Source organism: Arvicola amphibius, chromosome 5, assembly GCF_903992535.2.
Source record: "Arvicola amphibius chromosome 5, mArvAmp1.2, whole genome shotgun sequence".
Taxonomy (NCBI): Eukaryota; Metazoa; Chordata; class Mammalia; order Rodentia; family Cricetidae; genus Arvicola; species Arvicola amphibius.
In genome coordinates this window covers 85,906,112-85,928,153 of record NC_052051.1, presented here as the reverse complement: position 1 = coordinate 85,928,153, position 22,042 = coordinate 85,906,112, and the positions used below count along the sequence as shown (strand labels likewise).

Here is a 22,042-nt window from a genome sequence, read left to right as displayed (position 1 = left end):
CTGGCATTTTCTGCGTCTCTCAAAAGAATCTTTTTTTTATTTCATCTAAAGATAAAAATTTAAAGAAAATTAAGTTTTGATTCTTTGCTCCCTTTAAAGGATACGTTTATTGTCTAGTTACCTAGTTATACTAACCTTCCGCTGCCCCGGAATCTTTTCCTCCTGGAGACCCAGAGATAACTCTCATCTTTTGCCGTTTTGAAATTTTCTTATCTAGGAGAAGATGAGACTGAGTGAGGGTTTTGGTGAGACACTGATTTCATTGCTGGCAGCTTGACTTCAGACATGGCCAAGAGGAGGCTGGAGAGCGTGGCTGAGGACTTAGGTTCAGATCCCAGCACCCATGTGGCATGCATCTGCAGTCCTTGTACGCATGCGCAAGTGTGGGTGGCAGAGACAGGAGAGCCCTGGGAAACTTTCTGGCCAGCTAGTCCGGCCTGTAAACAACAGAGAGAGCCTTCCTCAAATGAGTGGAGGGTGGGAACCAACACCTAACGTTGTCTTCTGACCACCATGTGTGACCACACATGGCCATACACAGGCACACAAAACATGCAACACGCACACGCGCACACGCACACGCACACGTACACGCACACACACACACACACACACACACCAACCATTCCGAAGGCACAGGCAAAGTTGTCTTTCAGAAGACTGTCCACGACAGGTTCAGGCCTAGGCAGAGCGTGTATAGAAAGCCGTGGACATCTGCTGTGGATGAAAGCACCTATATGGCTTGCCAGATGTTCAGGGTCATCGAATACATCGCTGTCTGAGTCAGCAAGGCCACTGGCAGGAGCTTGCTCAAGATGTGCTGTGAAGGAACAGCTGTGGGCTGAACTTGAAAGGTCCCTAGACACGCGTGTTTGAATGCTTGGTCCTACACAGGTGATGCTGTGTTGAGAGGTTATGGTCCCTTTAGGACATGGAACTGATAGACATAGACCACCAGGGTGAGCCTTTTATTTTTTTAAAATTATTTTGGAATTGCATACAGTGTATTTGTATCCTTCTTTTCTATCCTTTAACTCACCCTAGAGCCTTTAGTCCCCCTATCTGCTCCCTCTCCACCCCCACCCTGCTCCCTCCCCACCCCCACCCCGCTCTCTCCCCACCCAACGACATGTTTTTTTCCTCTCTTAACAAAAACAAAAACAAAAGAAAAAAGTCACAAAAAATGAGTGGAGTCTGGTTAGCATTGGCCTTCTGCATCCGGAGATGCTCCAGCTCGTGTATGATGTCCTCCATTGGAAAACTGCCCCTGGTCAGCCGAGGTGGAACAAGCAGCAGCTCCACTGGCGTGGGTGGAGCCATGCCTCCCCACCACAGTAACCTCAGAAACCGTGCCCAGTCCTCATTTCGGTGGTTTCTGCTAGCGCTTCTGTCGCAGTGAGGTGAGAGTCCTCACTCAGACACTCCTCTGTTCTGCGGGTCCCTCTGCGTGAAGCACAGCCTGGGACCACTGGTGCTTACTCTGCTGCCCAGCTACTTGGGAGGCTGGGGCTGCTGGGCATCCCAGCAAGACCTCATTAAAAGCAAAGACCTTGTGAATTTAGGGGGAAATAGTCCATCCCACTTTAGCTGTCATGGCTTGTCAACCGTTTGCCCTAAAATTACTGACCAGTACTTTGTGTGGGTGCCGTGTCCAGAAAGGTTCTGTCTGGAGTTGTACTGATTAAACTACATTGGATGTCAGTAATGGTGTCGTTGCTAATTTGGTGTGCTTACTCCTTGGGTGGATTTCATCTTTATCCAGCTGTTCCTCTGTATTTCTTCGACTCATTAGAGCGGGCTCACGACAGCCCTCATGGAGGGCTACCGTCTGAGACTCCCCACATAGCTACACCATTCTACACTTTGGTGCTGTGCTTAGCACATCTTTGAATTGCTCTGTTCTTTACTTAAAGCAGAATCTGGGAAGCAGGTAGATGTTGGGGCTTGAACTCTGGGCCACACACATGCTGAGCTCATACCACACCATGGAGCTATGTGCCCAGTCCCCTATCACATTTTAAGGTACAAGGCAAGCGCATTTGTAATATCCCAGCATTCACATAGGAGGCTTCAGAGGTTTGCAAGTTTCAGACCAGCCTGGGCTCCATAGCAAAACCCAGTCTCAGAAAAACAATAGCAAACAAATATAATGCCAGGAAAACAACAGGAAGGTTTTAGTTATTTTGTAAGACATAGACAATTGTCTTTAGCAGTTGTCCTGGGTGCATTATGAGCTTCTAAAGCCAGACATTGGTTAGACAACTAGCAGAGAGGAGGAGCGGCCTCAGAATGAGGCCCCTGTGTTGCTTACTCTCGCTTCACAGAGACAGAACACCTAACAGAAACAGTTGAGGGCAGAAGGACTTGGGTTCACCGTGGTGGGGGAGGCATGGCTCCAACTGTGGCAGTGGGAACTGTCTTGTTCACACCATGGCCGACCAAGAACAAAGGTGAGACAGATGTTAGACAACTGCTCAATGTCCCAAGTCCTCCACAGATCTGCAGCTTCTGGGCTGTGTTTGTTGAGTCTACCTGTGTGTGCCAAAGGCTGGGCGTAGGACTTAAACAAAGATATCCTTGATTCTTACCCTCAGAGAGCTTGCTGTTCTGGACAGAGGACAAAGGAGTAAATAAACAATTACAAATATAGGCCACAGTTAAGTGTCCTGGAAGAAACATCTTATTTCCTGCCAGCAGCTGTGAAATGGGGAGGAAAGAGTGCCAAGACCATGTGGCAATCAAGAACATTTAGGGCAGCTCTGCAGTTGGAAGAAGTGACAAGGCTGTTTAGACCGTGGACTTTAGGTCTTCCGTAGCGCAGGCCGGCCTCAAACGCATCATGAAACTGTATCCTCCTGCCTCTGCCTCTTTAGTGCTGGGATTGCATGCATGCACATCACCTAATGCTGGGATTGCATGCAGGCACATCTCCTAGTGCTGGGCTTGATGCTTGCTCAGCCACAGTCCCAACCCTTGCAGCGTTTTCTTACTGCAGGGAGCGGCATGGGCTTGCATTAGCTCCCAGCAGGCTGAGCGGGAAGGCCAGCGACTGGTCAGGTAGGAGCAGGCGGGAATGTGGATGTTTCGTGGTTCAGAAATACACAAGGGAAGGTTGTCAGAAGTGACTGCTGAGTTTGTGACCTGACCTCTTGGAGGTGAGTGACTCTCCTGAGGTGGAGCAACCTGAGGGAACTGGTCTCACCGGGAGCTGAGGTTGGCATGTGAGCGAGAGCCACTTATGCAGATACCTCTGGGAACTGAGGAGGGCTCAGGGGTCAGGCATAGGCATCACCAGTGCATAAAGAATGCTTCAAATGTTGTGACGGTGGTAGAAGGACCGAGGTGACGGGGGGTGGGGGGGGCTACATAGTTAGAAGTTCACAAAGCCTGGGGTCAGAACTTGGGCTGTCACCACCGTGTGGAGGAAGAGGGCAATTGTGAATGGGGAGAAGCAAGTATGTGGGGTACAGAGAGGATGAAGCTGCACAGAGGCCCCAGGCTCAGGGGCACAGAGGCATTCCCGATGAGGCTGGCAGATGACTGTGCAGTGGCAATGACAGAAACAGCTTGACTGTGGTTGGTTGACAGCAGACGAGCCTGTAGCTGCTGAGACCTAGGGTCTCTTCAGCCTGGGAAGCGCCTGGATGAGCACGTGTCTCTCTCAGCAGCCCCTGCTGTGCGGACATGGATGTTCATTAGTATTTGTTTTCTTTACCAAGATTTAAAAGCAATTACTTTCAAATGTTAGTGTGTGGATGTGTCTTTATGGTAGGTCCAGTTACTACCATCCTATCCACGAAGAAAGGAGGCACAGGGAGCTTGTTGAACACATCTTGGGTCTGAGGACTGGGCTGGTCAGATGGCTCAGTGAGAAAAGGTGTCTGCTGCCAAGCTTGGTGACATGAGTTCAATTCCCAGAACTGACATGGTGGTGAGAAGCCCGATTTCTGGAAGCTGTCCTCTACCTTTACATATACAAGTGGCCTGCACACACACAATACACATAATAAATAAATGTTACTTTAAGAAGTAAAACTCCAGGACCAAGAGGCTATTATGCTGGTCTGGGGCTGAGGTTTTAAGCATGGTGCCTCCATCTCAGGGCTTGTGGTTGGACGGATTAGCTTTCAGAAGTGGAAACGCTTTAGGGGCTTTCTTCTGGAGCCTCTGGAGCCCTTTCTACTTCATACCACACAGAGACAGCATCAGTAAGGAACTTCACTTGGCAGTTTAGGATGGACCGGCTCTCCTTCAGGTCCATGTCTGCCAATCAGATGACTCATTAAACCCCTCCAGAGGTGACCAGCTAATGTTTGATTTAGGGCGTACACATATAGATGGGTTGGGTACTGTCAATTATATTATGTGCATGAAAAGTCAGTAGTTTTAAAATGATAGAGCAGACCGCATGCACTTGGGGGAGGGTAAGCTGTGCTCATGCTGTGCTCCAGTCTATGTGTGTCTGGAAGTGGCTGAGTTCTTGACTGCACACTGCCCACAGTGACTCCTTGCCCAAAGACGAAGTCCCCTACAGTCTGTGTTGTATATCATCTCTGCCGAGTGTCCTCTTTAATAGAGAGGGGGCCTCTTCTCCCCATTTTATAGCAAAGTGGATGTAGGACTTGGCACCATCTCTGAATGACCAGGAGGCAGGAAGCTGGAAATAGAAGCCAGATCGCTCCTGTGTCTGCCTGATTCACGTGATAGAGCTCGCCTCAAGATCATTATCAGCGGAAATTATTTCCCTTAATCTCCTGGGAGCGTGCTTTAATATTTTTATGCTGATTTACAATAATTTGATTCTGTGCTTTTTTAATTAAGTAAAGATGAAAACTTTTTAGGCTCCTTCTGGAGCCTCACGGAGTCTTCCCTTATGTATGATAGGAATGTGCATAGCTACATCACGAAGTGAACCAAGATATGCTCAAGGAGCGGCCCTGCTGTCCTCACACTGTCCACCCCCACCCCGGGAGTCCACCCCAGGAGTCCTCGGGTTCTGAACAGTTCAGCTGAGGGCCATTGTTTTTCAGGGTCTGTCGTTTTATTGGTGGTTTCGAAATGCACTTCAAAGGACTGACCAGACAGCATCCATATGGAAATCCCTGGTTAGAGTCTACTGATGACAATCTGCTTGGTAGTTTGGTGCTAATTATTTGGTGACTAGGAGCCTATGTGTGTAGAGTATTTTCTATGTACAGTCATTGTGCAAGACAGTTGTTGTGTACCCAGGAGCCCTAAGTTCCTCAGAGGGCAAGACGGGAGTGTCTGCCCTGCTGTGCAGGGCTGCAGCTGAGGGGGGGCAGTGTCCACAGGGCTCTATATGCAGGGAGGGCTGGGAGGAAGGCGAGGGGGGGAGGGGCATTCTAACCCAGGCCTTGCATTCAGTGCCTTGGAGATGTTTGCACCTGGCACAACCACATTTGTTTGTGGGGCACGGGAACGGAAGGGACCCTGGTGTGTAGAGATACAAGCTTGCGGTCAATTTCTACACCTACAGCCACCCTTAAACACAACAGAGAAGGCAGGGAAATGTCTCCTAGGGTGCCACCATTCACTGAGAAGGAAGACAGTAGACCTTCTGAGGCTGCCTCTGTTTTTTTCACTCTGGAGGCTTCTTGAGGTCACCCAGGGACAAGTCTAACCCTGAGGCAGTGGGTGGGACTGACATCAGTTTGTCCTGAGAAAGTGGGTGGGGGGAGAATGGGTATTGTACCCTCGTGTTTCCCACAGCATTGTTGACTGCCAAAGGTGGACACAGTCCAAGTATTCACTGAGGAGTCACGGGCATAGGCATGGTGATGTCTGTGCACACAACGGAGTATCAGAGTATCGTCTGGTCTTCAGAAGAAGGGAATTGGATGAGGTATTATGTTGGCTGTACAGACGATTCACCCAGGGGCAGATGTTGTGATTCCACTTCCTTAGTTGCCTAGCATGGTCAGATGAAGGGACAGGGAGTTTAAAGGTGGCAGCCAGGGCAGGAGGAGGTGATGAGAAACTAGCATTTGGTGGGTACAGAGGGTTTGGGGTGATGAGACAGGAGATACATGGTACTGATGACTGCACGACAGTGTATTTGCCTCCGTGTCTGTATATAGCACACGATAGTGTGCATGCCTCCATGTCCATATTTAGCACACTTAGATGTGACCATGATGGTGAGCGTCACATGTACCGCAGAGTTAACCTGCACAGATAGCATGGAGCTTGGAGCCTGGAGAGAAACGGCTCACCGCCGATCTTTAGTATGCTGTGCTTCCTGCCAGGGTCATCAGGTGCCCCTCGGCACTAGGGACTCCTCAGAAGAATTATTTTAGGTACCTAAAATAATACAGTCGCCTAAGGACCTGACCACATCAGGTCATACATGTTGTCTGCCACCTGCTTCTAAGACAACTGCCTCTCTGGCCAGAGAAGAGGCTATTTCTCACGATGACACCCCAGAACTGTGGGGATAACGCTACCTTAGCCCTGCCCAGGATTCTTAGGTTTATTTCTTGCAATCCCAGCCAATCTTCTCACTTGGCTGAAGCTTAGATTGTGTCTACCTTTTGGCAAAGTCACTGTCCCCTTGGAAATAAGCTGTGAAGTTGAGGGTAAAAGAGCCTGCTTTTGGCAGAAGCAGCAGGAAAGAGCTTCACTTCTTTTGAAATAAACTTCAGGAGGACCGAGGAGAATTTAAAAGAAGCAGAAGGGAGGCTGGAGCCTGGTCCCTAGAATAAGTACTAAGGGGGTTTGAAGTAGCGTGAAGCCCTGAAGCTCTCAGACACTTCTGGAAGCCAAATGTTTGCAGAGGTAGGCATGCTAATTATGTGACTTGATCATGATACCTATCAAACTATGGCACTGTTACCCTGTAAATACAAAGACATGTGTGTGTGTGTGTGTGTGTGTGTGAGAGAGAGAGAGAGAGAGAGAGAGAGAGAGAGAATATTCTTCAGCAGTCTCCCATGATGATCAGGGTCTGCTCCTCTGCGGGTCACAGAGACAGCTAGTTGATGGGTAAGTGAGCCATGGATAGATGAGGTCAGATGTTGGCCTGCAGACTGACCCAGCATAGGCACAGAGCAGAGAGCTACCATCAGGAGGGGCACAGTAGGGAACAGGCTGGTCAGACAATGTTGTGTGCCTGCCAGTTATTCTCTCTCTGGAAGACAGCCCTCGTGTTTTCCTACTGGCTCAGAAGATAAAAGATTGTGCCCTTTTGAAGAGTGGGACCTCAGACATTCCCTCAGCCTTCGTCTTTTGGATCTGAGGCCTTGGGCGAGGTCTGTGCCCCATGGGAGCTTCAGTTTCTCCATCTGCAAATTGGAACTCAAGAGCACTCATGTTGAGGTGCCCTGAGAAGTTAACACTGCCCTGTCCATAAAGCCCATAGCAGAAGACGTAGTCCATCTCATAGCCTAAGGAACCACTGTCCTTATGTCCTTCCTGAGACTTCAAAGCTATGTTAAGGGCTATGTGGCCACATGCAAAACAAAGTCCCCTTTCTGCCATATTTGCCAACTGAAGAGTTTGACGGCCAGGGTTGCTCCCAAACCTTACCTGTGAGTTCCATGTCCCTTAGGTGACTTGTGCATTTCAGGCCCATCTACAAGCACATGCTTTTTATTGCACTAACAGCTGAAGTTAAACCGCTAGGGTTTTATGAACCCAGGAAAATGGCCTCTTAATGATTACAAGACCTTAAATCTCAGACCTGATTTAACAGACACAGTTCAGCATCAGGAAGAACCTGCCATGTCCCAGTGCTCCCAGCCTAAGTTTCAAAGGACTTTGTGAAAATGCAAATGAGCCTGAGGCAGGAATCAGTGGGAAGGACCACCGCTGTGCTTTGTAGAAGAGAGGTTGAGACCTCCTTTTCCCATAGCTGTACAGGGAGCGAGCAATTGCATGCAAATAGATTAGATTATTCGTACAGGTGGGGCTGGTGCACACATGAAGGGTGTGCCTGGGCACGATTCCCCACCCAGGTTAGTGACCTCTGGGGTTTATCCTCACACTAGAATCCAGGAAGTCTTTGATTCCCTCCATGTGTTACCCTGAGCTAGGCTGGGGTTCTCTCCTTCCTGTGACACCCAGGGTTCATTGCAGTCTGTTTTGTAATTAGCTCCTATTGTGTCTGCCAGTCGGGTCGTTCATAATCCACGTGACCCTGGCGCCTTGCAGTGTGTGTTTAGGAAATGAAGGGTGACTTCTTTGTTTTGCTCAGAATCCGGGGGTGGAAGGAGTGGGGTGCTGATGGAGGGGTCATGCCGCCTGACCTTTTGTGGTGCGTGCTGTTTTGGTCAGCTTTCCCTGTTTTCAGGCATGCTGATTCCAGCCCCCGCCCCCCAGACAGGATTGACATGCTGATTCCTTGGTGACACTCCAGTTTGCTACCCCCGCTTTTCATTTGAGTTTGTCTACATAGTATTTCTCCTTATGACTCTTATGAATCTACTCGTTTCCCAGAGGGCACCTTATCTCCCGCGCTTGGCTTTCAGCTTTCCTCTCAGCTCCGTCACTTGTATGGGCACTCCCAAACACATATGCATTCTCTCTCTGACACACACAGGTACATATATGTGTTTGCATATATATATGTGTGTGTGTGTGTGTGTATGTATGTATGTATGCATGTATGTATAAGTGTGTGTATTCTTTTCCACAGCATCTGTGTGATATCCCTAAAGCCTTGACATGAAGGGGCTTTTCAGACCTTTGAGATAGGCTGTTGAATCCAATAAGTGGTAGACTCCTCATTGCAGAGTGGCATTAAGCACAGCTCTCTTGCTGCAGGGTGACCTTGGAAACTTTCCCTCAACAGCCTCGTCATTAGAACTGCAGCTGCTAACTATATATGCAGTGAGGCGGTTGCACTAGCACAGCTTCCAAAGACTGGGGAGGAGGATGCTTCCTCTCTGCAGACGCTGATGGAGCAGCCTGGATGATGGAGAGATGCGTGGCTCATTTTCTACAGACCAGAGCAAGCCTGAAAGAAGGGCATTGATTTTCAAAGTTGTCTTCTCCCAAAGGCCAGGGGAAAGGGAGAGAGGAGAGAAACAGAAGTGGCAAGAAGCCCTCCTGCTTGTTCTGTCCGTGTGCAGAGTTGGGTGACAGTCCTATGCCTGAGGTCAATGCTGTAGTGTCCGTGTAAGTTGTGGGTGGCCCCTCACATGCCCACTCAGTAGCATTCAGGTCTAACCTGGTGCCTGCCAGAGTGCACCGGAAATAGGACTCATAGGAACCTCATCCTGTGTTACAATGGCCCTCATCCTGGTGTCCCTACTGTCTACTGCTGACCTGAGCAAGCCGTTCTACCTCCCAGGGAGGAAAAGTTGAACCCATAGTTTTTACAGTGACATTCTGAGGGTCTCAGCAGGAGCTTTTGGAGTTCCACAAGTGGTTGGTTCATTTTCAATATGTGTTTTTTCCTCATATTCTTGTGCATCTATAGATTTCATATATCATACATAAATATTTTAACAGTTTTATTGCAGTAAACTCTGCTGCCATCTGTTTACTAAGAGCCAATGAGTGTTGCACTCACTGCACATTCATGGGGTTATGGAACCATCTTTGCTGTCTGATCTTAGAAAGCTTTCATCGCCTCCAAAGGAAACCCTGTAGTCCCGGACGGTCCCAATTCCCTGCCCTGTGAACCTGCTTCATCTATGGCTCTGCTTCTCGTGACATTTCATCTAAATGGATTCCTAGGTAATTGTGCCTTAGAAGGTTCTCAAGTTTCATGTTGTAGCACACGTCGATACTTTATTTCTTTTTTAAGGCTGATTGACACTGCATTTTATTTGGCCATTCATTGGTTGATGGCACGTGGGCTTGTGTGCCGACTGCTGCTGTGAGCGTTCCTGGTGAGTTCTTGTGTGCACAGTGCTTGCGTTTCTCTTGGATCATATCAAACAGTGGAGCTGCTGATTGTGTAAGGTAGCTGCTTAGCATGCTAGGTATAATTTAATAAGCTTACGTATGTAACATATCCGTATTGTGAAGGTTTAAATGTCAGCTTGCCACACTCTAGAGTCACCTGAGAAGTGTGTCTCAGCTGAGGGATTGCCTAGATCAGGTTGGCTTGTGGGCTTATCTGTGGGTGACAGTCATGATAATTGATAAATCTCCATCTGTGACTGCAGATTTATTGAAAGTCCAACATGCTAGTCTTTGAAGGGATTCCAAAGAAGGAAAGACCAAGTTAGCTGTTTTTAAGATACCTGTAGTCTGGCTGGAGGTAAGTATAAGATAATCAGCGTAGAGTCATCCAAAGTACGAGTATCTAGGTGTTAAAATTTGCAGGTAGCGCCAATACACCAAATGTTGTAGGAATTCAGAAAACACCAAGGACAGCTTCTTGGACCAGGTGGCACTGTGCTGTGTCTGAGATGAAGGTGGCATTCTGGTGGATGGAGAGAGGATGCTGCCAATTCTTTTGAACTAGGATTTGGTTAGCTGGGGCATCTTTTACACCCCACTTAGGAGGCTCATGCTTCAGTGCCTGGTCCCTGTTAAGCTTTGACAAAAAGAGATAAATATGAGAAACCAAAGAAAAACAGGCATTTTACAGTAAGTTTCTAGAAAGGAGTTGACCTCCCCAAGTGCCTGAACTGGAGGCACTGGGGATGAGGCAGATGCTCTGTGGGCAGATACACTGCAGGTCATCTGAACAGCTCCTAGAAGACTGGGATTTACGGAACCCCATTAATCTTGAATTTACTATAAATAGTTGCCCACTGTTTGCGAGCTGGCAACACCCGTTGCTGCTGCAGGTCCTTCAGAACAGAGAAAGGTCAGACCAGGAGTCAGGAGCTTTTAATGGTGGTGTCCTCGCCAGCATGTCTGTCCGCTAAAGGTCCCTTGGCAGACAGACAGCTCTGCCAGCCCTAAGGGAGGGTGGGATGCTCACCTCCAGGTGGGGTCTGCCTTTTCTTTTTGCATCTCTGTCCTTGTGTATCAGTCTTCACAGAATCGGGCACAGATTCTGTGCTTTCTAATGAAACATGCATGTGTGGCTTAGGAAGGTGTGTAGCTTCTTAAGGGGTCTTCCAGGATCTAGGAAACTAAGGAAGGTGATGTCACCAAGGCTCAGGGCTTTGTCAGGCTGGGGTATGTAGCAAGGAGGATGGAGAATGGAACTGGCTTCTGAGGAGGCTGAAGCTGTGGGCCAGGGCTAGTACTCAGAAGCCTTTCTCAGGGATGACTGCTGCATGACCCCTTCCCAGCACTCCAGCCCTCTGCAGGTGTTTCTGGGCCGCCTCTGAATCACAGTGTGTGCACAGCTGTTCTGTGACTAACACCATTCCCACACAGTTTTGCATGTAGCCACGGTGGCTCCTGGGCCCTTGTATCTCCTGATTCCATCAGCCTGGGAACCTACCCATCGCTGGGCTCCCTAGGCTCCTTCCTGAGACTAGACTTTGTTCCAAGGAATGCCATGCCTCACACTCCCCTGAGTCTTGTCTCCCCAGAACCTCCCGCTATTGTCAGGGCCTCTGCTTCTGGCTGTGTTTTGTCTAGCCTTTGGCCTACTCTGCCTGCCCCCTCTACACCTGGACTCTTCTGATCTTAGCACCTGCTAGGAGTACAGGATTGCCAGTGCTTGCCTGCCTGCCTGCCTGCCTGCCTTGGGGAATGCAGAACTTGATTCCTGGAATCTGAATGTCCTCTCAGAACATCCCTGACCTGTCCCCAAGCTTCTAGAGCTTGCATTCAGTCTGCAGGGCTCAACTCTGAGTCTAGATTTTGACTGCTTTTTTCCCTATTATTTCCTTTCCACCCTTACCCTGGCCTGTCTTGGCTCCCACTTGTCACCTCTGTCACCAAAGGAGAGTCCAGTATATTCCATAGGAAGACTGGTGTCATCTGTCTTGTCAGGTTCACAAGACTGGTCTGGATCTTGACTTTTTGAGCCAGTGCGTTTGCTTTCCCTAGTTTTGTTCTGAGCATTTGATCAGCGTGTGTCCTCCAGCTGCAGGCACGGGCCCTTCCCTAGTCGGGTCTGTGTGATCTGGAACAGAGCCAGTGGTCCCAGGCCAGCCCCTGCATTTTCTGACCATCAGAAGTATACCAGAGATCGATACCTTCAAAGTGACGTGGTAACCTGTGTAGTAGCTTCTCAAGTCTTCCTCCACCCCCTGGGAGAGGTGTTTGAACTTGTCCCAGAGGGAGTTAGTGACTTTGGGCTTCCGTGACACATTTGCAGGGCCTGGGTGCACAGGGTGGCCAGCAGGGGCTGATGGCGGATGCCTGGCAAGATAGTAAATCTGCTCACAGCTTGTCTGCCCCAAATAGCTAGAAGTACTGCACTGATCTCAGACCTGGGCTTTCCAGGATTTGGCAAGTCTACTGAGAACCCTTGCAGCAAGAATAAGAAGCCAAGTACCATTTGTATTCTCTGCAAACATTTAGAGAGTCTTTCTTAACCCACCCAGAATAATGTAAAAACAGATCTTATTTGAACAAGCTGGTCGCAGCACCTGGTGTTTTCATTTTAATTTGATTTCTTTGCCTGGTTCATCAGATGGAGTCTTTTTAAAAAGTAGGTTTGAGTCAGGCAGTGGTGGCACACACCTTTAATACAAGCACTCAGGAGGCCGAGGCAAGCAGATCTCTGAGGTAGCAGTGAATTCTAGGACAGCCAGAGCTACACAGAAAAACCCTGTCTCGAAAAACAAAAGCAAACAAAACAAAAATTGAGATTATAATATAACATTCTCCCTTTCTTTCTTCTCTCCAAGCCTTCGCATATGTCCTCCCTTCTCTCCTCCAAACTCATGGCCAGTTTTTTCATTGTTATAATATACATATATGTATATACTTATATATTTCTAAATAGAGCCTGCTCAGTCCGTAGTATGTTGTTTCTTGTGTGTGTGTTTTCAGAGCTGACTGTTTGGCATTGGACAACCAATTATGTGCTTTCTCTAGAAAACCTCTCTTTTTTCATAAAAAATGAACCTGTTTTTCTTCCTTCTGAGGAAGACTCCAATAGCCCCTGGGGATTTCTAATCACTGTGGTCTGTATCCTGGGATGGCTCTGACATCAGAACAGTCAGCAGTAATGTGGGAAGGAGGCTGGTGTGCGCAGCAGGCTGGCTGGGAGGCCTTTACCCAGTAAACTGCTGGGGAGGTGTTAGCCTGACTGGTTCTGTGACTGCTGACCCAGCCCAGGCAGTATGTCACTGCCCTGTCAGATTCCACAGCTAGCCTGAGGTTCCCTCTACTCTTTTAAACACTTCTTGTTGCTAGCTGAGCCACTAGGGGCTGTGCTTAAGTTCAGCAGCTTTCTCCATGAAGCTTCTGATCTGTAGCGACAGGACAAAGCTTGTCTGGTGATTGGGAGTGAAGGCCATTTTGCTTTAGGACCCAAGGCCTATCTCAGCGAAGCGATTTGACATCCACTAAGAATCCTCTTGAATTTTGACTTTAAAGTTTGCAACGCATGGCCTGCATTACCTTACCTTATTTGCAGACTGTAGCACCAACTCAGAGGCTGTGGCTCTTAGGAGTTTAAAACGCTGAAAAAGAAGCAGCAGCAGAACGTTCGGGAGTTCGGCTTTGCTTTGAGAGCCTTGTCTTTGGGAAACATCATGTTCACAAGAAACACAGGAGTGATGGCAGATGCAGGTTTCTATATAGCACTGTACCGTAGATAGGGTTCCTTTAAATAGCAGACATCCATAGTAAACCAGCGACAGATGGCAGAGAAATGCCATGTGTTTTAGGACACTACAACCTTTTTTTGGCAGAGCAAAGACTATGTCCTTGAGGCAGGGGGCATGAGTCAGGGCACGAGGCTTGTGCTCAAGAAATAGGAGATCTTCCCACATCTTACAAAGGCCTGCTCTGCCTTCTAGGCTGGCAAGCCTCAACCCAAGGGCCCGAGACTTTTAAAGTCTCTGAGTCTGTGAAGGAGCCTGGGGTTTCAAGCTTCCCTAGTTTATAAGATAAAGGTGGGGTTTTGCCTTATCCAGCCCACCTTTTCCCTATTCAGCAGTGGGGAACTTTCCAAGAATGGACTCTGGGTCTTATGAGGTAGAATGGAGGTTCAGACATCAAACATTGTTCACTAATTATATATAAAGGAGAAGGCCAAGTACCATTCTAAGGGAAGTTTGGGACTGCCCACCTGCCTAAAGAAGGACTTCTGTAGTTTACTGAGCCTGGTCCCTTCCCAGGAATACCCAGGAGAGGGTGGCATAGCCCTTCCCTAGGCAGCTGTGATTATTTGAATGAGAAGCGCTCCCATGGGTCATTTATTTGAATGGTTGGTATGGTAGTTTGAATGTAATTGGCCTCCACAATCTATTAGGAGGTGTGGCTTTATTGGAGTGGGTATGGCCTTGTTGGAGGAAGTGTGTCAACTGTGGGGACGGGCTTTGAGGATTCCTATGCTCAGGTCTCAGTCGACTTCCTGTTGTTTACAAGATGTTGGACTCTCAGCTGCTCCATCACCATGTCTGCCTGCATGCCGCCGTGTTCCCCACTGAGATGATAATGGACTGCACCTCTGAAACTCTAAACCAGCCCCCCAATTAAATGTTCACAGCAACAGAAACCCTACCTAAGAAGTTGGTACCAGAAGTGGCCTGACCATGTTTTTGTTTGGAGAGATTTGGACTTGGTGCCTTGGATTGTGAAAGCAGGGGAATGCTTTAAGTGATGCGTAATGGACCATACTAGTAGGAACATGGAAGACAGTAGGCTGAGAGTCATTTGAACTGTTGGGGCTCCTTCGAGATTTCAGAGAAGAAGAATTTTAATATGTTGCCTAGAGACCTTTCTTGTGATATTTTGGTGAAGAAAGGGGCTGCTCTTTGCCCTTGTCCAAAGTATCTGCCTGAAGTTAAAGTGAAGAGTTTTGGAATGATTCCATTGGCAGAAGAAATCTCAAAACATCTTAGTATAGACTCTGTCATGTGAATATTACTGGTAATAATATTATGATATTATATGGATATTACTCTAATGAAGATTTATAATGAAAAGGATTAAGCTGAGCAGGGTAAATTACAAAATATAACTTTTGAGAAGAAAAAGAGCACCAAGAAGTGGAATGGAGCTAAATTCTGAGTTCAAGGAGATAAATGGATTAAGAGATGGAATAAAGGGAGTGGTGAGCTCAGGGCAAGATCCCACCCAGCTAAATTTCCAATGTGTGCAAAGAAACAAAGAAAAGCTTAGAGCTGGGTGTGGTGGCGCACACTTTTAATCCCAGCACTTGGGAAGCAGAGGCTGGTGGATCTCTGAGTTTGAAGCCAGCCTGGTCTAGAGATCTAGTTTCAGAACAACTAAGTTTAGGCAGTAAAGGACAGAAAGCTGGTGATGATGTAATTAAACAAGGGAGCCATGCTCCTGCCCCAGTAACAGCAGAACTTGGCAGCTTCAGCCACCTGCTTCTGGCTTTAGAGTTAAGGATAGAAGGAATGAGCTATGGAATTTGCCTCCATGGCAAAGGAAAGCTACTGAGGCCAGACATGTGCCGGGGCTATCCCTGAATGGAGGCCTAGTAGAGAGGCCATTGTGTGAGCTGTGGCGTTGAAGCCTGGGTTGCTTTGGAGAACCCAAGATGCTGGAGATGCCAGAGTCTGGGGATACCTGCCAAGAACAGCTGCTAATGGGGAGTGGAATCAGCCCAAGAGAGAAAGTGTGTTGCAGTAAAAAATGAACAGAGTTGGAGGTCTGAGAGTGTTTTGACTTCAAACATAGAGATGTAAAGTTTGGAGTTTGCCCAGCTGGTTTTCGGTCTTGCTTTCGTCCAGTATTTCCTTATTATTCTCCCTTTCCTGTGTTTTAGAACGGTAATGTATATCTTGTGCCATAGTGTGTTTGAAGTATGTGATCTGCTTTTTGATTTTGATTTTACAGAGGATTGTAGTTAAATCTCAAAAGAGACTTTGAACTTTGAAGCAGGATTGGGACTGTTATTGACTATGGGGACTTTTGAAGTTGAACTAAGTGTATTTGGCATTATGATATTGTTACAAACTTATGGGACCAGAGAGTGGAATGTGGTGGTTTGAATGGAATTGGCCCCCATAATCTCCTAGGGAGTGACACTATTAGTAGATGTGGCTTTGTTGGAGTGGGTATGACCTTATTGGAGGCAGTGTCACTGTGGGGGTGGACTTTAAGGATTCCTATGCTCAGGTTTCTGCCCAATGTCTCAATCAGCTTCCTGTTGCCTGCAAGATGTAGGATTCTCAGTACTAGCACCATGTCTGCCTGCACGCCACCATGCTTTCTGTTCTGATGATAATGGACTGAGCCTCTGAAACTGTAAGCCAGCCACCCCAATTAAATGTTTTCCTTATAAGAGTTGCTGCGGGGCTGGAGAGATGGCTCAGAGGTAAAGAGCACTGGCTATTCTTCCAGAGGTCCTGAGTTCAATTCCCAGCAATCACATGGTGGCTGACAACCATCTTACAGATCTGATGCCCTCTTCTGGTCTTCAGGCAAGCACGCAGACAAAACATTGTATGCGTAATAAATAAAATAAATCTTTAAAAAAAAAGTTGCTGTGGTCATGGTGTCTCTTCACAATAGAAACCTTAGCTAAAACAGTTGGTTCCCAGCTGGTGCAACTGTTTGAGAAGGCTTAGAAGGTGCGGCCTTGTCGGAGATGTGTCACTGGGGTTAGCTTTGAAGTTTTCAAATAAACATCCCTGCCATTCCCAATTATCTTTCTCTGCCTGGTACTTGTGGATCAGTATGTGAGGTTTGAACTCCTGCTCAGTTCCATGCCTGCCTCCTGCTTCCTTGTTCCCTGCTGCCACGGTCATCGGCTCCTGAAACCGTAAGCCCCAAACAAACTCTTTCTTCTGTATGTTGTCTTAGTTGTGATGTCTGATCAGAGCAGTAGAAAATTAACTAGTCCAAAAGTCCTCTGTCTTGTCTTATTTGGTCTTGTGGGGAGGGACGAGATTGATCAATGGGCACAACACTAAGGCAGATAAATTATATGCTTGAGGATATACTAAATGTTTTTCCTTTTATTTTTAACAACCATCTGAACAGATGTGATCATCATGTCCCCATCTTGTCACCTGCTTATGTAATGAAGGTCTCTACCATCACTTACCACACCTGTGAAGAGCTAACTCTGCCCTCCAGTAGCCCAACTCATAGCCCGGAACATTGTGTGAGTGGGTTCCACGCAGGCAGACAGAACGTCAAGGCAGGAAACCTTTGGCATGGCTGCTGCACAAGGGCCCTACCTGTCCACCCAGTTTTGGTTCCAGAGAAAACAGACCAAGATCCTCACTCTTCTGGCCCTTTGTATGTGTGTGGCATCCAAGTGCACTGTACTAGGTCCCTGCTTGTGTCCTCCCTAGCCTCAGTGATCTACTCTCCTTTGCTCGGTGACCTTTGTAAGTTTTCCATGCAAGGATGAAGGAGACAGGTCCTTGCTCGGGGCTGGTTATGATAACCTCGATTCCAAGTGTGCCACCGATGCAGGCGAGTAAGGGAATTAAATGAGGGTCACTCACCCTTGACCAGAGCAGGCTGTTGGCAGTGACCTCCTTTAGTGGAATCTACTGTCCTTCTCATTAGAATCCCCTGGTGGTTTAAGAAAATGCTTTTAGCCCAGCCCAGACAAATAAGCAGACTCTCTGGAGGCAGGCCCAAGGGGCAGACTTTACAAGGGCCATTCTGAGATGCAGCAAGGCTCAAGTGCATTGGCTTAAGGTGCCTTCCTTGTTTTACACAAGGGCACACACCAAGGCCCAGGAGTCAACTTTTAACACATAAACTGGTCCTTACTCTTGGGCCAGGGCTTTCCACTCCTTGGCCAGTCCTTCTAAGATTCCCTGGCCACTGTGGTTTCTGCCTCCTTCACTCTCCCAGGGTCCTCAGAGTCACTGCTGGGCAGGATGAAGACAGTGGCCACTAGGGAGCCTTTCAGAATGGTTAGGCCATGGCGCCACGTGCCCCAGGACAGGATGGATGGATGACAGCTGCTCCTGCCCTAGAGATGGAGATAATGGCTCTCCTGTGCTAAGAAGCATTAGGGATGCTGGGTCCCCCTCTTTTACCCTCACTATCTACTGTGTAACTCTCTTCCTTTACCCCCAGCGACTTCCTCTTAAGCTCTCAGTGTACATGGCCACTCTGCCCATCTGCAGGTCCCTGGGGTGTCCAGTGACCTCTTGCAGATGAGCTGTATGTGCTTAATTACAAGTAGAACACTTTGGATCATCTGGGTGTATTCAGATATGTAGATCACTCTCGTGGATCTCAGCTCCTTTCTTGCTCAGCATCCTGTGTTTAGTGTTTTGAGATGAGTCTGAAATGCTTTTAGGAAGCTGGCTAACACTGGACATTAAGTGTGAACCACACTGCAGTCAGTGTGGCCGGCATGGTAGGTCCTTGCATATAATTATCAGACAAGAGGGCAGTCCCTAGGTGTGGCTCGGTCTGCTAATCATAGGTACTTTGATTCAGTGACTTCAGCACATAATGCTTGTGTCTGAGTCTTGTGGTTCTATTACTGAATGTCTGTGTGGTTAATAAAGTAGCATGCTGTTTAAAGGCTAAGTATTCTTTATCAGTCTTTACAATATGCAAAGACTTTTGCTTATCAGCTGTGTCTATGGTAGAGGGGTGGCCCAGTAATGCGCTTAGCCTAGGAAACAAATTGCAGGGTGAAAGTGGCTGCGAAAGCTGGCTGCCTGCCCTCAGCTACCTCATCCACACAGCTTCCTGCAGATAGAAGGGTAGGGAAAAGCCGTTGCCATGGCTCCTGTAAGGGTTCAGCATGGTAAGGGGTGGAGATGATCACTGTGGCTAGCTCACAGGACACAGCCTTCTAATAACAAGCAGGTCTTTATCTTAAGAAGGGCAAGCATTGCTGCTGGCTTGTCTTGGCACTGTGTTAGAGTTTCTTACCATGACCGATAGTGGGTTTTTCTAGGTTGTGTACCTGTATCTCAAGAAATCTTCATGACTAAGGGAAGTGCCCATTGATTTAAAGGAACAGGTGAACATTCAAGGTTGAGGTTTTCTTCGCCTTTTAAAGGTTTGAACTCTTGAGTGTCCATCTATCTTTGTCTCTGTCTGTCTGTCTGTCTTAGCTAGGCCACTGTAACAAACCACCAGAGACGAAATTTGCATTCTCACAGTAAGGGCCTGGAAGCCTGTAGACAGTCTGCTAGCTTGGTGTTTGGACTGGTGAGTTTACAGACAGCTGACTTCCCCATGTGACCTCATGTGGCAGAAAAGGAATTGGAGTGCTTTCTTGGGGCCTCTTTGTAAAGGCACCCATCCCACTCCTGGGGGCTCCTCTCTTATGACCTAATTGTCTCCCAGACTCCACATCTTAATACTGCCACATTGAGTGTTAGGATTTCATGTGAGCCGAGGGGCTGGGTTGGGGAAAGAAAACATTTAGTCTGTAATAACGTTCATGTGTGACTCTATACCTGTTCAGCTTATGAGAAAAATACCCAATGTGCTGATTAAGAAAAAAAGCAAGTTCTTAGAACAGTATAGAAGATGTATTCTAACGCAATGTGTTCCAAATATGCAGCCCTCTTTCCCTGGGTGGGAAGAGCTGAACTGGATGCAGCTTTTCTACAGAAGTGCCTTTGGAATCTGCACTTTGGTGGACCAGAGAGGTGGAGGAGGAGCCTGGGGAGGGGGGCTCCTGGATTTCGGGGAGATTTAGCTACTCTTCATTTTGTCTCTAAGAAAGGTAGTCTCAAAAGATTAAGGAATTTTCCAGTGGTTCTGTGAATTCCTGCTTGAACTCAAGCCCCTAAAGAATGGCAGGCACGTGTCCCAAAGCCAGGCCAGCAGTCATACTGTTTAACTGGACAGACAGTGTCTTCGGGGCTGGGGGAGCCTGGCTGAGCTTGACTGGGACCTGGATTACGCCTACTCCTGAGCAATGGCTTCAGAGCTTACAGGGACCTGCTAGGGTGATTACGGGAGGGAGGACAGTTCTCAAGGGGCACACCCTTCAGTGCTCACCCCAAACTCCTGTTCTACAAAGGGAGGCTGAGCGTATTGGTTGAGGACTGGTTGAGACTTCAGTATCTGTAACTTACATTTACTTCTGAGTGTGGCTGTTGTGTCCAGTGATGTTTAGGGATGCACCCCATTAATCTGTTAATCCTTTGCTTCTGACTTCAAGGCTTGGGTGGTGCCAGGGGTACACTACAATTCCACAGACATGGGAGACATGGAGGCATGGGCAGTAAGACAGGGCATGGAGGCATGGAGGCAGATCTTCTTAGTTACCAAGGCCATGTCTTATTTCGGCCTGCCAAAAGAAACTAGGTTGGAAAAGCCATATGCAGTTGGACAACCGAAAAGTTGTCGTGCTAAGTATTCCTTCTCACTGGTCTCTGAGGGTTAGCCTCAATCATTTGTTCCCAGCTCTCCAGAAGTGTCATGGCCTTTCTGAGATAGTAACTGTTTACACATGATTGAAGGCAAGAGTCAAGAGCTCAGGCACTAGCCGTGCAAGCATGAAGACCTGAGTTCAATCCCCAGTGCCCATGTCAACAGCTGGGCAGGCTGGCATGCCTTCACATGCTGATGAGGTGGAGACACGAAGCTCCCTGGAGCCTAATGGCCAGTCAGCATAGCTGAATCCATAAACCCCAGTCCTAGTAAGATACCTTGTGTGATAGTTTGAATGCAATTGGCCCCCATAATCTCATAGTGGCAGTAGGAGATAAGGCTTTGTTGTAGTGGGTATGGCCTTGCTGGAGGAAGTGTGTCACTGTGGAGGCAGACTTTGAGGTTTCCTGTGCTCAAGATACCTCCTAGTGTTTCAGTCTACTTCCTGCTGCCTGGACATCAGCATGGAGCAGCTCCTTTTCCAGCTCCATATCTGCCTGCATGTGCCATGCTCCCCGCCATGATGATAAAGGACTAAACCTCTGAAACTGTAAGCTGCCACCCGAGTTAAATGTTTTCCTTTCTAAGTGTTGTTGTGGTCATGGTGTCTCTTCACAGTGATAGAAACCTGAACCAATACACCTTGTCTCAGTAAAGATGGGTAGTTCCCGAGAGGAACGGAATCCAAAGTTGCCCTTTGGCTTGTACATGCATGCACCCACGTACACATGTAGACAGACACGGGTACACAAATGATAAAATGTGTTTTCAAAACTGAATTTCCATCAGTTCAAATGATCAACGTTTGAATTCTTAACAGCATATGCTCAGGAAAGCTCGTGGTGCCTCAGCAATCCTGTGTATTGTAAGAGGCATCATGTTGTTTTTGTCATGAATTTTCAGGGAAAAAAAAGAATGCCAAATTTTCATTTTGGCAATGGATGCTTGAAACAGGTCTTCTGCTTCTATAACCACCACAAAGAGACCTCTTCCTGAGTGGCATTATCAAGATGCAGGCAAGCAAGATGGCGTGGCAGCCCCCACAGCAGCCTCTTTAAAGATAGCTTTTGTCTTAATCTGCTTTGTTTTAATTTTGTTTATTATTATTATGTGGGGTGTGGGCCAGGTGCACACGTGCTACCAAGGACATGTGGCAGTCAGATGGCAAACTTGGGGCATCAATTCTCCCACACGGGAAGGAACTCTCAGGACCCACCGAATCTTGCCAGAACTCCTTTCTTTGTAATGAAATCATTTCCCCCTTTCTGTTCTTTCCTCTGAGTCCTCCCATATAGCCCTCCCTGCTCTTTCCGATTCTTGACCTCTTTTTTATTAATTGTTGTTAATGCATATATGTGTATGTATACATATATTCTTAAATACATAAATATAGCCTGCTCAGTCTAGATAATGTTACTTACAGGTACATGTTTTCAAGGCTAGCTACTTGGTATTAGATAGCCAATTGGTACGTTCCTCCCTGGGGAAGACTTCTCCACTCTCAGCATTTCTTATTTCCCCTCCCCACCCTGCACACTGCACATATGCCCATTGCTGTCCTTGTTCAGCTCGTGTTTAGGCAGTCGTGTTGGTGAGGCTTTGACTTTGCTCGGGGACCCCGGCTCAGCACTCCTTGGCCCTCTGGCCCTTATAATCCTTCTACTGCCTCTCCCACAATGTTCCCTGACCCTTAGGGGTAGGG

General features: G+C 47.7%; 1 protein-coding gene across 2 annotated transcripts in view; it reads left to right on the top strand.

The window, feature by feature from the left end:
• Cables1 (Cdk5 and Abl enzyme substrate 1) overlaps positions 1-22,042 on the top strand; it is a 100,811-nt gene that overhangs the window by 19,406 nt on the left and 59,363 nt on the right. The window lies entirely within an intron of this gene.